The sequence below is a fragment of the Diprion similis genome, chromosome 4 (genome assembly GCF_021155765.1).
Source record: "Diprion similis isolate iyDipSimi1 chromosome 4, iyDipSimi1.1, whole genome shotgun sequence".
Classification (NCBI taxonomy): Eukaryota; Metazoa; Arthropoda; class Insecta; order Hymenoptera; family Diprionidae; genus Diprion; species Diprion similis.
This window is the reverse complement of record NC_060108.1, coordinates 22227337-22244363: the sequence shown is the minus strand read 5'-3', so window position 1 is coordinate 22244363 and position 17027 is coordinate 22227337. Positions and strand designations below refer to the sequence as shown.

The 17027-nt window shown below is 36.1% G+C and overlaps 2 protein-coding genes across 2 annotated transcripts in view; one reads left to right on the top strand and one right to left on the bottom strand.

Moving 5' to 3' along the window:
- LOC124405400 (tumor protein p53-inducible nuclear protein 2) overlaps positions 1-13785 on the bottom strand; it is a 38006-nt gene extending 24221 nt beyond the window's left edge. Inside the window, exon 1 of the mRNA XM_046880268.1 lies at positions 13693-13785. The gene's annotated coding sequence lies outside the window, so the exon portion shown is untranslated. The remainder of the gene's footprint in view (positions 1-13692) is intronic.
- Positions 1-17027, top strand: part of LOC124405394 (uncharacterized aarF domain-containing protein kinase 5) — a 71246-nt gene that overhangs the window by 30092 nt on the left and 24127 nt on the right. The window lies entirely within an intron of this gene.

Sequence of the window (17027 nt, the reverse complement as noted above, 5' to 3'; positions counted from 1 at the left end):
AACATCGGTGTAATACACGGTTAGCGCTTATTTTTAAGCTCATCACAGTTGTTGTTGTTGTTATTGTTGTGAGTATACGAATTTTTCTGACATCTTATCACGAATAAGTGTATAATTTTTTTCTTTGCAAGTTGAATAGCATAAAATAATTATTACTTCGTCAGATATTTTCTTTTATCATAATCAATGATGTTAGAAATACTTTAACTTTGTTAGAGTGAAAAAAAGAAGTTTGTTAAAAGTGTCAATTATATCATAGATGTGCACACAAGTGTCACGACTGTAATATTAACCAACCACCGCTTTTTGACATCATATACTTTTTTTTTTTTGTTTCCAGAATTCGGAAATTTTTCTCAGGACTTTAAGAAAGAAACGCAAGTATAATTAGTTTTATCGCGTTATATTGACACTCAGCGACAGGTCAAGTATACATATAATGACCCCGTATCGTAGTCACGAGTACAATGATAATCTATATATATATATATATATATATATATATATATATATATATATATATATAATATAAATATTAGAAATAGGAAGGAAAATAGGTAGTATCATCATCATTATCATTATTATTAGCTTTGCAGCGATTCTTTCGGAGTAAACGATTATCGAAATTGAATTCGTCGGTGTGTCGTTTTTTCTTTCTTCAATTTTTTTCTTTTATCTTTCTTTGTTCTATTTTCCGTCAAAGTAATTGCATAATGGAAGAGACATGCCTCCGTACATACTCTGCCATATGTATAACCCATATAACATATGCCTCGGGTAAAAATAGTGCAGGGAAAAGTCGAAGGAACGAAGTAAACACAGTCCGTGGCAATGTGAATGAACTGACAATCAATACCGGGCGGGTACTCGAGCCCGTTCTATTCCGTTTCGTTCCTTTCCGTTCCGTTCCGTTCTGTTCCGTTCCGTTCCCTCCGCGTCCCGCAAAATCCCCGCAGTAATACGAGGAGCTCCGCGTTTTCCCTATCCCCGTGAAACTTCCCACCGCCGACAACTACAACGGTTATCGACCTCCGCAGAGCGTGAAGACTGGATAACGTCGACGGTTCCTGACTGTGGAGTTTTTCGTCACCGCTCCGCACCGTTTTCTTCGTAAACGTTACGTATGAATTACGTTTACGTACTACAGATCGCTTGGTTTTTTAATAAACGGTAAAATAATGCACGAGAGTGAAAAAAAAAAAAAAAAAAAATAGCAATCTCGTTTAGACGGAGTGGCAGCCGAAGACTCGACGTCTCAGTTTCCGGTCCGCGGTTTCTTTGTTCGGGGAGTATTACACGCTGTCCTGCACCAGTGATATTGCAGGATCGATAATACTTAAGTCTCGACTTTTATTTGCCGGCGAGTCCCGGGGACCCGGGATTCCCTTACGCCTGCATCCTGGTTCAGGATGAAAACCGATTTCCTACTTCGCGCCGATTGATCCTGGTCGGTTTCGACGTTGACGTATATATATATATATATATATATATATATATCTGGAAATGTCGAAGTCCACGTGTCTCAAATTCAAAAAAAGGACTCAACGGCACCGTTCTATTATATACGCAATTCTGAACGATAACACTTAAACAAATTTTCATTTTAGGCAGGAATAAAGAAATGGCATAGATTCTACGAAATCGTGATAATAAATTCGTAGAATTAATGCCATTTCTTTATTTCTGTGTTAAATGAAAATATAAATATGAATATTTTTCTTCACAATTGCGTATAAAATGGGGCTGTCGAGTTCTTCTTTGTGTTCCAGATACCTGAACTTCGACATGTATTTAGAGATACGGCAGGCATGAATGAAGAAGAAAGATGATGTTCGAGCATGAAAGACAAATTTAATTTAACGTCAAGAGTCAATCTACTTGGGCATCCCGCTCGATTGACAAAACTGTGTCAAAAAGGCACATCCTGCCTTCCATTTCACTCCTATAAAATACACGCTACACATTCAAGAATCATGTATACGCAACATACAATTGTTCTGTTTAATTTCGCCAACGCCATGCACCGAGTTACGATATATAATGTTTGAAGAGTAAATTCCGACGATTCCGTAAGCAGTGTGTGCGTGCGCGCGCGCGCGCCTGTGTGTGTGTGAATATACAAGCCGTAATTAGCCAGATCTATTTCCGGATGAAACGCTGTTGCGAAAACAAACGCGAACCCTCCGCGGATTTTCCGCGATGTTTACTCGCCTCGTATCACTGCCTGTATTCACACATATATATACCTGTTATAGTTATAGCGTACGACGGATGATCGCTATTTTGGAAATCGCGTATTATGTAGGTATAACGGTGTAGAGAACTTGAGGTTATTTTTACATGGTACATAATGAATTTTTCCCTAAAGTGATCGATAATTGGCGCAGCCTTTATCACAGACGCGGTTCTCCGTTTTCCCCCTCGCTTTAAATATTATACTTTCACTCATGGGCCTCTTACATTTCACCCTCGACCGATCGATGATGCGTGTATATATGCCTACGTATACATATATACGTATAACGTAGAGTTTTATCAACGCTTATCGCCGCGGCGCGAGTTTACGCGAGAAGATAACCCGAGGAAACTCACGCCACCCGTCTTTAATTACTTTCCTTCTTTTTTCTCTCTCTTTCTTTCTTTCTTTATTTCATGTATGTACTTGAAGAGAGAGAGAGAGAATACATACAATGGACGGGCAAATATACTCTGTTATATTACACGAATAACAAAGCCAACCTGCGAGTAGACGATATATGTTCTACAGACGTGCGTTCGTTTGTTACAAATGAAAATTTACCTGCCGACAGGTTAATACGTATAGGTATTTAACGCACGCAGGTATACATATAGGCATTAGCTCGCACGCATTGCACGTCGAAAACACCCCGGAGCATGATCAATAACATATTATGGATCCATTAATAACTATCCGAAAAGTTGGGAAGAAACAATGTCGTTATTACACTATTATTATACTATTATATATGATGGTGATAATGGTATCGAAATTCTCGTCGTCTTTAATGTACCTTGAGATATTGATTCATCTACGCAGTTTCTTCTTTTCTTACATCTGCGTGTATATTAATATATTAATAACATAATGACCCTTACTGTAAAGTCGATTTGACGATAAGACCGTGACTCGAGAGAATATTAAGGCAAAAGTATCATGTATATGTACGTGAGTGTTTCAAAAGTGAATGTTTTCTAATACGGTGCACATATTACGACCTGCATAAGCTAGAAGTAAAAGAAAAACATGGCGTAGTTAAAAAACCGGAATATACACGTGTTTTAGCGTAATTTTGTATATGTATCGTTTAGAGAAAGCTGATAATTTTAATTACCTTGTCTAATCGTTGAGATAAAACTGAACGGCGCTGTTCTCGAAAAAAACGCTATCTACACGTAATATGTAGAATACGTCCGGGGCATTCAACTCAAATTGATTAATTTGTAGCCCAACTCAAAATCACATAATATGTTTAGCATATGTCTGCATATTATAAATAAAACAAGTATTTCGGTTTCTCTAAAAATGGGAAAAACGTCGAAGAAACAATTAAAGAAATTTTTTTTTTTTTTTAATAATCCATCACTTCTCGCATAGGTGTCTCAGAAAAACCGGTAGTGCAAATCGCAGATAGTTATCTCGGCTGTTATATTACGTACAGAATAAAAAAAAGAATGAACAATAAACTGGAACACCTCAAATTGTAAAACATCGTGAGCATAGAGGTCCATGAATAAACCGAGTTGACCCCGGATTGTCGAAGGCAGAGATTTCCAAGACAAGAATCAACGGAACCTCGAAACGATATATCGCGGCATTATTTAATTCAATTCAATTCCAAAATTTTCGTTAACGATTTTCAAATTGAACAGGCGACTTTATACGTACACATACATACATATGCATATACATATATACTCGTATGTACACATTGATGGTCATCTGGGTGAAATTTGTATAAACGATGATTAATGGCGATGCTGAAATGAAGTGACATCACCTATACGTAGGTTCAGCGTATACATATATGTAGAGTACACATACAGAAATAGGGGGAAGACGGTGGAGTTGGGAAGGATCGAGTGGGATCGAGGGGTCATTTCACTCTCGATTATCTGCTGCTACCGCCGCAGCGTTATTATAATATACGTCCCCAACGTTATAACTTTTATTCACATATTCACTGCAATAATTCTTCACTATATGTATAAAATAAAATTGTATGCAAAAAATTTATTCATCTATCCTTGACAATTAGGCAATCGAAATTTTGCTAAATCCACAATGTCAACTGGTCATTGACTTCAAAAAACGGTAATTAAAGTCAGAGAATACATAAGCTTACAGCAGAAAAGGAGAAAGAATAAAGCTTTCCCCCATGAGAAATCGAAATTGTAAAAAACATTTTTCTCCATGTATATACTCGGTTCAAACGATGACTATTAAATAGACCATAAACGTATTTTTGAATAACAATTGATTTGGACTTTTATTTATAACGAGATACTCTAATTATGACTATCATTTCGGGCCTTAGTGAAAAAAAAATTGGAATTTGATCAGGGAAAGGCTGAGGGAAGAGTCGAGTAATTTGTTTAAATATTTTTAGCGACCAGCACGAGTGTGCATGGTGTAGTAATAAGCCATTCCCGGTAGTCTATGGCGATTAAAGAGGGCATCATCCTGTGCCAGAAGGTGTGTAGGGTGTGTAGGGTGTAGGTACTCGGCGCAGTGCGCGTTCCAAAAAGAAGAAGACGGTCGGTGGTCGCTTAGCTACGAAAGCTGTCCATTGGCCGAGGGTCTTCGTTGGTTGTTTTCAGAGGTTAGGTTCAGCGACCTTAGCGCACTGACCCGTACCTGTACGTGCAGCGTAGGTAGCCCGAGCGTGACTCTAACGGTCCACGTGTCAACTGAATTTTTAGCGTGATTGTACGATGATGAAAAGATGCCTTAAAAGTCAGTGTAAAATTAAGAAAACAGTGATTTTCACCCCCGATTTTCCGTTGCGATAATAACAGGGTGGCCACAAATGTTTGGGAAAAAAATTTCTTGACCTTTCCAGTTTTTCCAGGATCCAAAACCTAGTTTTCCCTGACATTTTCCCAGCTCCAGTAAATTACAAAAACCTAAATCGTTCAGGTTGCTTACTCTACATTCGGTTGAAGTTCAATTCGAATTGAGAAAAAATATTTAAACGTAAAAAAAAAAATCAGTTTGCGCCAATTTATTTTCTCGCCGAAAAAAAGTAAAGTTATTACCTGAAAAAATCGTTTCTAATTTCCACGATACAAAAGTGATATTTTTGGTTTTTTCCATTACCAAATTAAAAATCCCCTAAAAATTTCAAGGTTTTTCATGACTTTTTTAAATTCCCTGACATTTCCAGGTTTTCCAGATTTTCCAGGTATGTGACCACCCTTACCTAACGTTTCAAACTTCGGCGATGAAAAAATTGACCAAATAAAATTAGCCGCGATCACCTTCTTCTAATCACATTCCTGTTAGAACGTAAATGAACGAACGCCACGCACAGGATTAATGTTGATCGAAAATACTGTAATACGAGACGATACCTTCGACATTGGCACGATGGTGCAGTGACAAACGAATGAAATGAATGAAACTAACGAGGCGAGAGGAGTCGAGAATTTTTGATCACCCTGACTTCGGACTCCTGGGCACCGTTACATCGAGTTCAAGGGTCTTTCGTATAGTATAGATCGAGCATTTATACCGCAATGCAAGGATCTAGTCTGCGCCGAGACCTTTGTCGCTTGCGATGAACGTATCCCGTCTCTGTAACGCGTACAAAGTACCGTATGTATCTATAGACATACGTACATTGCCGATTGCAGTAGTACGCCTGGTGATTTCTCAACGACCTTTTGTGTCTACCGAACCGTAAGATATTATATTATATTATATTATATTATATTCCATTATAGGGGCAGCGTACGTAGAAGGACACGAGCTTCGACATCGGTGCTTGGATCAGTTGAGATCATATCGAGCAGCAGCAATGATTCAATTTTAACGCGTTGGCGTTCTCCGTGCACGAAGAAACCGAGGCGACTTTGTTCCTTGACATTTGCAGAGACACAAAATAATAACAACAACAACAACAACAACGACCATAGTAATAATAAAGCGACTGCGTTGTGAATGTTTTTTGTTGTTTTTTTTTTTTTTTTTTTTTTTTAATTTGCGAATTGTAAAGAAATCGACAAAATCGGGTCAAGGATAAAAAATCCTGAGATCGTCGTATCGAGACGATAAATCGTGCGTAGATTGAGGGATGAAAGGGGGAAAAATTTGCGTCGTTTTTTGGCAAATCCGGTGAATCTGCAGGCAGTTACTTAGCATCCGTCTAACCAAACTGATTAACGATTCTCGATCACTTCACTCGAGGTTTGATCGACTGTTCATCGCTGCACCGACGAGAAGATCGATGATTGATTACGGGTATTAGGCGATGTTGTACTGTAGTGTGAAAAGGGAAGTTGTGAATATCTATATATGTATATGCGAACTCTGCGAGCTATGTGTAATGCTACATGATACGAATATTGACTGTATATATTCAAGTCAAGTGAATAATCTCCTTAATCGGTAGTATTTTGACTTTCGTTTTCCCAGAGTCTCTGCATTACTCAGTGTTTGAATATCTTATGCACACCTGTGATATGAGAAAGGGAATGAAAAAACACAAGACGTTGAAAAATTTGTCATTCGTTCGATTATACTACGTATGTATGTACATACATATTATACTATATTCTACATTATACGCGGATGAATATTGTACCAACTTGTTCGACGACACGTAAATCGCTCCTCTTTTATTTGTTTTATCTCCGATACGCCATAAGTTCGATATTGCGTACAATTTTTTTCAAGTTTCGATACGTTAGAAAGGATAAGAGGAAGAAGAGTAAAAATGCAAGAAAACACGAGACTTCAAACTACAGCGATAAATGTCTTTATATATATATGTATATACATATATATTGCTGTCGTCTCAGCAATTTTTATTACGATGAAACGTAATGACGCAACTTCAAATCGATGTACTATTTACCGATTATACCAGATATCTACGCGCAGATATGTATGTACTTACATACAAGTTTGATAAACTGGATCTGCGCATTATTCGTAAATAAAACTATATGTACACAGTAACGTATATAATGTGGCAGCCCATTGATATTCCGACTTATCGACGACGCGTTGTGTATCATTTCTTCATTCATCTATAGTCGTAGATTTGATCTACAGATGTTATATTATAAGAAATCGTTGATTCGTGACGATATCAGTTTGTATAGATGTATTACACACATAATGTACAACGATTATTGCAGAGACATATATATATATATTTACACACACTATATTTTATTACATAGTGACTCAGGTGACGCGTGATCATGTACACTGAATACAAATATCACACACATATAAATTAATGTCGTTGATTGACGAAAATATGTTTACCAAAAGTATTGAAATATATTTTTCTTGTTTTTTTTTCTTCTATTCCAACATTCAAAATACTACGCATCATCTCCCTCCCTTAAATATCTTACAATTAGTTATATAGCCGTGTAGGTAGTGTAGGTATATATACTGCTTCGAAAATATTTATATAATATTTTCCAAACGATTCTACATAGGAAGGTGTATTAATAATACATAACATAACATTCGTTGGAACATCGCGCCGCATACGTCACTTTCGCGATATACATTAAGCCTCTATTGCGTGTTACAATTATTACGCGTTGCCAAAACATGTGTCACGTGTGTTTATATATATACGTATATATATATATATATATATATAAAGCGAGAAAAAAATCGCGACAACAAAACTTAATTATTGGTATACCTATAAAATGTTCACGATGAAACAGGTCCGATCGCGTGAAAAAAATATGAAGGATTTTTCTGTAAAAATTTCTGATCAATCGAGATCAGCTCAGGTTGTGTGAGGAAATGATTTGATCGTTGTGTAAATACAATGATACGCAATCTGTGTCGTTAAATTCCAACGTATATACGTAAAATTGGCGTGAAAAACAAACTCTCGACGATTATTAAAACGTCGCGACCTTAACGGTGTGTATTTGCTGCGATATTAGTAAAACGCAAAATAATAACAATAATAATAATGGTAAAAATGATAATGAACGAAACAACATCGTTCCGAGACCCCGAGGCTCGAATAACTCCACATTGAATCTTCCACATTATTCAGTTTTGACTGACTTCGAAACTGTTTGAAAAAAATCAGGTGTAGTCAAGAGCCGATCATCGTTATAAGATTGAAATTTCACGAAGCAATTGTCACTCTGTCTTTGATGACAATAACTTTTCATAAGTTCATGCAGCGGTTGTATACGTTACTTACTATGTAGGTACTTTTATGTTACACATGTGCGATTGATCGTACCAGATTTCAAGGATTTTGGTCTCAATCGACGCGGCTTTTCCAAACTTAGAACTGATTAGATTTTAGATTTGATCGGTTCGGTGCTCTTTGAATTGTTTGAGTAACACAATTCCAAAAAAATAAAATAAAAATGAACATCTTAAGAATGAATAAACGGATTCGAATGAAAATTGGTACCGTGCTGTTTTTTGGATCGCTGATCAGAATGTGAATTCGGATTAGTGAAATTCAAAATGGCGAATCCAATATGATGTAAAGAAAAAAAAACTAAAAATATTCGGATTTTGGTAGATATCAGTAGGCGGAAATGTTTTGGGTTACTGATAACGGATCCAAGGTTAGACTTCCGAAATTTGTAATGGTGGATCCATTATAGTGTTTCAAAATAAAAAAAATCATCGCACATTTTCATGTAATACCGTATCTAAGGGCTTTTAAATCGTTAATCACAAATCTGAATTCGTAGTTCAAAATTCGAATCGCATATTCTTATTTTCTTTTCTGTGAACTTGGAATATTTGGGAGAATATTTGTGATATTTGTTTACGGAGACTTCCGCAGGGAGAGCATTTCAAGCAACATTTTTCGCAAGAATATATATAGTTTAAAATGATATTTTGTTTCCTTAACCATGATCTCGTAATCCGGGGGAATCGCGTTGTTGGTTTAAATATTATCACGTAATACGCACGTTAGTCAAGTGATTCTCAAAGCCTTGGTTAAATATTAAGTAATAAAGTCGGTATTGAAACGCAAAAATGACAATACAGCGTTGTCCAGCTTCTCTCTGACGCCATTGATATAATTTAAATACGCAGTTTTGAATCGCGGGTCGAAAATAGCCTGCGCACACAACGATCCATATATAGGAACTTTGACACGCGTAAATAACAACGCATGTCACGCAAATAATTGCACATGTGAATTTCTTTCCGTTTCCCAACATTCACGAGTGTTTTTTCTTAAACATATTTCTTTTTCACACACTGTACCTGTTATTCCTCGACTATTATTCACCCCCCCACCACCACTACTATTAAACAACCACCACTGCCACTGAAAAAATCTCAAATTCCACATATGACGTGCGTTCCAGCAGTTTAATCGAGAACTATTCAGACGCGTCGGGAGCTCACTGCGCGATTCTTCGAGACAGCTCAGCGTATCTTCTAATCACCTCTTGTCTACTGTATGTATATATATATATATATACATATATATTATATATACAAATACAATAATAATAATTAATTACACGAGTACACAATACACACGCGATTATTTCAGCGATGACACAACACTCTCGCAGAAATCAACAACAATTGTATAATAAACTCTGCACTGCGTATTACAATACAACGCAAAACGATAAAGAATATTTATGTATGTACATATATAGCCAAGTGAAAAAACTTCAAGAAAGAAATATTGTTTCAGTGTATATCTATATATACATATTTATGTATATATTAAGTATCTAGACGATTGAACAACACAATTGCAGTGAAGATTGATAAACTGCAGAAATACCGTGTGTCAGTTTTCTTTCCTTTTTCATCTATTACACCTTTTGTTTTCAACAAAGAAAAAAAAAAAAAAAAAAAACAATCTCCGCGATACCTGGATTTCGTAACTGTAATGTATTCGTAAATAAAAAAATGTCTAGAAAAAGAAGAAAATTGAGAAAAAGAAGAGAAAAATGAAGCAACTTTTCTTGCGTGTGTGAAAAAATGTCTCGTTTTGCAACGCGCTTCTACTTATTATACGCGTATAACGTACATACATCGAGTAGGTATATATACGTGTAAATATAAGCTGCAGCAGGTTTGCCGCATGAAATGTGCGTGGGTGTCATGCAGTACCTCACATATGTACATACATATATTTATATATACACATATTTACGTATAATGTAAAACGTATGAAGTGAATCGGTCGCGTAAATTGCTGCTGCGTGGATATGGATACATGATACGAACTTCGAGCTGAAAAAGGAATCGATAATCTCTCTTCTTATATTTCTCTTTCTTTCTTTCCTTTTCGAACCAAGGTCAGTACGCATGTGACGTAATACAATATAACATATGTGTAATGCAAGTATAATATACCTACATAATACAGTACGAGCACGCATGTGTAGCGGTTAGTGCGAGTGTGAATCACGAAGGATCCGTTACTTGCTACTAATTTCTACGCCCATTAACGGGGTTTCTCTTTATCTCGGTACTGTACGTTATAATAACGTAATGACGCTAACTAGGTCAAATCGATTTTACGGGTTTATAATATCACGTGTGGCGCATATACGTATCCCACTATTCCATGACCAGACCGCAGCATTTATGCAAATCATCGCGTCACAGGCGGCTGCAGGTGCGATGATTACTTACACACGTGTACGGTGGTGTACATACATGTTTACGCGTATTCGTGTAAAATTTAACACGAGATTATTTATATCGGTGTGAAAAATGAATTTTTTCACATTCGTACAATTTATAATGGCTAGACTTGGTTTTTTCACTGCACCTTCGACTCTCCACGAAGGTCTCTTCTTTATAAAGTCCTTCAAAAATTGTCGACAGACGATGCAGGCGTGCAACTTTACACGCATATAACAAGCTGCTGTCGTAATAAATATTAACAATATAAAAGGGAATGCTTAATTCTGCAGTTTTTTTTCTTCTTCTTTTTATGCGTCCTTCCTACATATTGTAATACACTATTAACCGTCTGAAAAGTAACCTTCCGTTCGTTTATAAATACAACAATTATGTATGAAAGTCTCGGCTGCAGAAGATGAAGTTTTTTTTAGCGTGATATTACACGCTCCTGCAATATCCTCATAACGATTTTATTACGCCGCGCTAATGTCAAGGGCGAAAAACTTTCGACGTACGTAAATACTTACATACATACCTGTAACATACATCGTAACATCGTAGAAAAACAAAAAAAAAAAAAAAAAAAAAAAGTGCAAAAAACTAATAAGGGTGCATATTTGCACGTATAATGCCTATACGATGTGTATTTAGTGCAAGCTAGTGTGAAAAACTAGAGACGCGGCAAGAAGATTGTAATTATACAGATCGTAATAAAAAAAAAAAATCACAATAATAATGAAATAATCAAGTGTAATTATCACTATGTATTACGTAGAGTTTGTTCTCAACGAACGATAAGACATGGGATAAAAATTAGCAATAAGTGTCATAAATCGCGGCGATAAAATTCGTAGACCTGAGATTAAAACGTTATTTCCAACAAAAAAAAAAAAAGTCAGAATAAAATACAAAAAAAAAAAAAAAATTCTAATAAAACGAGTACAAATTGAAAACAATTTTTACCACCGTTTTACGATCGTCGTAAGATTTTCTCTATATATTTAAATAGAGTTTATATTGCTATATTCGATAACCGCGGATCCTCTTTTTTATATGCAGCCCACTTTTTTCTATTCAACATAAAAAAAAAATTAATAAAAATGAAAACGAATTACATGACAATTAATTGCATCGCACGCTTAATTATTACACCGATGACGTTTGTCCTCACACATATATACCAACAGTATGCATACAGACATCCTGTACGTACGATACATCAAAGGTTTTCCGAACGCGCTGTCCAATATGAGAAACAAGGCACTCGTTGCCATAAGCTAGCGTATAATGACGTCGTAAACGTAAAACAAAGACTAGTTATGACTAAAACTTGTCTTTAGCGGTGTGTATGGGTTATACCTATAGCTAATAGAGAAAGAATCGCGCGTGTCTGACGGCCGGAGGGCTGGATAATTAAACAGGTTTCACTATTGTTGTATTTAAATACAATTATCGCTACCGCCGGTATATAATCATATTATCAAGTATTGTTTTATTTATAATATCCCGGTATATGCATACGCACGCCTTAGTACCTACCCACATTCCATTATACCCACGAATTTGACCATTTATTGTTATGACTGAATATTTTATCACAGCGTATTATAGTATTATCGTATCGCTAATTAATTGGGGAATTAAAAAAATCTCCGCTATATACTATACAGTAAGTACATCATACATACACATGCATAGAATTCATCTTTTACGTAAATTATCAAATCGTCATTATTATACTCGCTGCTGTATCGCAAACGATCCTCGCGTTCGTCGTTAATTCCTTAGCCTCGGTGACCCAGTGTATACATATAAGTATTATATCACACATGATCTACACATGTATATATACATATATACATACACCGTGATAAATCAAACCGCGGCTGAATCAAGTCTCGCAGAGTTGCACGTGTTCTGTCTATCTTTCTCTGTCCTTCATAGAAATTAAATAAGAAGACCTCTTATAAAATTATTATATACCAAAAGTGGAGAAAATTAACGCTTTCTCGTTACACATATATATGTATATGTATATATATTTAATTATACACACGCACCCACGTATACGTATATATGTGTAATATTTACACTGGGTAAAACGTGTGTTAAACGTATCTGGCTTTGTGTTTCTTTTATCTGGCAGAGAACAAATTCCAGGCGTATACGTACATATACATTATACATTTGTACATACCTATGAATAATACGCGTATTCGCAAAGCGGTTTGACGTGTAATGTAACATCGAGGAACAAAGAATTTCATTCTTCCAGCGAAATACCTCTATAAACTTATTAAAATTCATTACAGAGGTTATAACACGCATGCCTGTAACGTGCAGCGTATTATACGTACATAATACATACAACGCACGACGATAAAATAGTTGTGTGAACATATAAAAGCGATTTCAGTCGAACGTCCCTATTCTTTTTTTCTTTCTTTGCTTTATATTACTCATTCTCTATGTCATCGATAATGAGAAGAGCGGGTGGTGAGGTTTTTCATTTCAATAAACCCAAAACGTACGATATATGTAACAAAATTAAATCTTTCCCCGGAGGTGTGTGCGTAGATATTGTATTACATAACAATATTATTTATATAGATAACAATACATTCATCACGAGTATAATACGCGCTTCGTATATTTATATACTGCGAAAGAATAGGTAAAACGATATAAGAGAGGATTCGCGTGTGTATTAAATTTTATTTTTTTTCCGTTTTTTGATTTTATTTTTCACACACATATCTCAGTTTCTAATATTTTTAGAAAAAAAAAAACAAAGAAAAGAAAAAGAGAAATAAAGATGATCCTACGGTACCTACCAAGCGGATCACGTTGTATCCAGAATGTGTCCGATGCGATGATGAAAAGCACTCGATTCACTAGCACTATGTTATATGTATATATATTATAAACTAAAATCAACTATATAACTATGCCACGCAGCTAGAATCACACGTGGGTAATAGGTATACAGCGTAACAGGTACGTTTCAGTTGCACCTGTGATACCTGTTGTCGCAGAGAGAGAGAGTGAGAGAGAGTGCGAGAGAAAGAGAGTGTATAATCACTTTTTCGCGATGCCCGTGTCCCGTGGGCTGGCAGTGCAATTGGCGACTGACGTTACTGACGTTACTTGACGTTCAGCGAAGTCTCGCTCGGCCGAACCACGCGTATTTCGCTCGGTTGAAGCCTGTAACCAATCAGCTGATAACCACGTGCTCGCCTCCGCCGCAGAGGGAGATAGAGATAGAGAGAGAGGGGGGGAGTGGGGGAGAGAGCTTGTATTTTCTCTCCCTTCTCTCCGCGCCGTGGTGAACTACTTACTTTTACACGAGAAAAACTGATCTCCGCCAGGAGCGTGCAGACCTCTCGATGGTGTGTATAAACAAAGAAAAAGCGCAGTGCGGTTTTCATACGACGTATGACGATGATGATGATGATGATGATGATGATGATGATGATGCAAGTGCGTGTACATAATCTAATACGTAGATACATACGCCGGGCATAACAGGATATAATTTCGTCAATTACAGTAGCTGCGATCTGTGCAATACATATTGCGTTGCATGCATTATGTTTTATATACCTGTATGGATGGATGGATGGATGGATGGATGGATGGTGCATTTTCTTTTTATAACGTTCAACGTTCAACACCTCCTCGAATCACGATATCCACTTATTACATATGCCTAGTATATACCGTACAACAAATCTTTTATTTTCATTTGGTTTAGCGGAATCAATCGATTCATTCGGAGGAACAACAAAAGTGAATTTGAAATTTCCGAGTGCGAAAAGAGCGGTTAAAAACTGACGTTGATACACGGATGACGAGAGAGTCTGATACAGTCTAGTCGTCTGTTTAACTTCAAACTCAAGAAAAAAATCATCTTATACATCACCGTTGATCTAGTATATTATACACATAATATTATACGTTACATGCCATGCGTAACGCTGATTGCAGTGGCAACACGTTAGCAGGTATTCTGGACTTAGAGGCCATTCATTAATTACGTAAGGACGATTCTAGTCTTTTTAACCCTCCCCCCCCCCTGCCCCTCACCCGCTCCCGAGACAAGGTCATGTATAGATTTTTAATCCCCCCTCCCCAGCCCTCTCCTTAAGGACCCTCGTGTAATTAATGAATGGCCCCTTAATAAAAACAGCAAAAACAACACCAACGACGCCTACATACCCCAGAAAAATATGTATAGACTTAAGACACTGCGTGTGTTGAGAATGGAACAGAAGCCAGTCAGATTTTCTTTCTTTTTTATAGAAAACCTATATATATATATAATATATATATAATATATATAAAGTTGGTATACTAATTACGTGCCACCGAGCCACCGCTTTCTCATAACCGTGGTCTATTGTAAAATTTTCTCCGAAGTGCTCAAGTATTATAGTTATAATAGAATGTAGACGCATAATAGGTTCGCCGCCCTCAAGGTTGTGTGCTGAACACACAATTCCTGGACTCCATTCACACCGTCACGAGTGAACTTTACCTGTATTGTTGTAAAACTCATATTGTAATCATACAAATGGCGGCCTCCGGCACACTTATATGAATATAAATGTACAACATGTGCAATTTAATATATGTGTACTTTGTATTGTTGAAAATATATATAATACAATATCTATGGATATCTATACATATATCTATACGTATACGGGATGTGGAAACAGAGAAAAGATTTGCTGACCTTACCAAATATGGTGAAAGAATTAACGTTAAGAATCAGTTATCGAGGAAAAAAGAAGAATTTCAATGATAAGTAAAATCATATTCGATACAATAAAAAAAAAAAAATAATAAAAAAGAAACAAGAAAGAAAGAAAGAAACACGAGGTGAAAACACATTTCTTTCGCCATATTTGGTAAAACCGACAAAAATTTATTTTTACGTTTATTTTCTTTCTCGTCGTGGACTTTGACACAGCAAATGATAGAAGATCAAAAAAAAAAACGTTATTGTGTGTACCTAAGTATTGATAACGAAGCAAATGAGCGGTAAAAAAAAATTTGCGATAAAATTCGTGCGCACTGCGTGATTCACCTCCGACATTGCGATACGCATCTATTGATATATATATATATATATATATATATGTATTACATATGTATAATGTATGTACCTTAGTGTAACTCAGAGGCACCCAGCTTGTAATTGCGATAAAGATTTCGCAAGATTCGACGCGTGAATATAATATCGCGAAAAAAGAAGATTTTCAGATTTTCTAGAATAAAAATGCAGTTACCCTCATTCGATTATTTGCGTCGAAAAAAATTGATTAGCTATTTCATGTAAATCATATTTATTTCCGTTTCACATCTTGAATACAAGGGGAAATTTTTTTTCTCTTTTCAGGGCGTATTTTCACTCGAAACGATCGCTGTATCATGACTTTTCTCGTAGCCTCTTTGTTGTGACTGTAGCATGAATTCCTACCGTTGAACGATAACAAATTAAAAAATGTATACACGGACTTGCTTATCGAACGCCCCGCAGTCTGCATCGTCACTCCACATTTCCTGCTCTGTATAGTAATTATCGAGCTTATCAACGTAACAACAGCTGATCGCATCGCTGGCGGACTTTTGTATTCCTTATGCAACCAGCGGTCGAGAAAAATCGGTATGTAGGTACTTTTGATCGTTATATTATATGTATACGGTATTATAACAAAGATGACAAACACCGCGATACCTTATCGTTTTCTATGATAAATATAAATTTTTACAAATGTCGTTACTGCCTCTATAACAGTACATACTCTATGTATGAAACAACGATGACCACAAATTTTTGAGAAACAAAATTCCACGACGTTTCCAGGTTTTCCAGGACCTCAGACCCAGTTTTCCCAGACATTTTCACAGTCTGGTGAATTACTGAAACCACAAATCATTCAGCTTATCAACTTAAAAAAAATTATAAGGTACAAAAAGTCAGTTTAAGCATTTATATATATATATATATTTTTTTTTTTTCTTTACGTAAAAAAGTTTATTTGTCACCCCAATAAATAATTTCCGATTCCCATGATAAAGAAATGATATTTTCTGTATTTTCGACGGCCAAAATAAAATTTCCATGACGATTCCTGGTTTTTCACACCCCCTTTTAAATGCC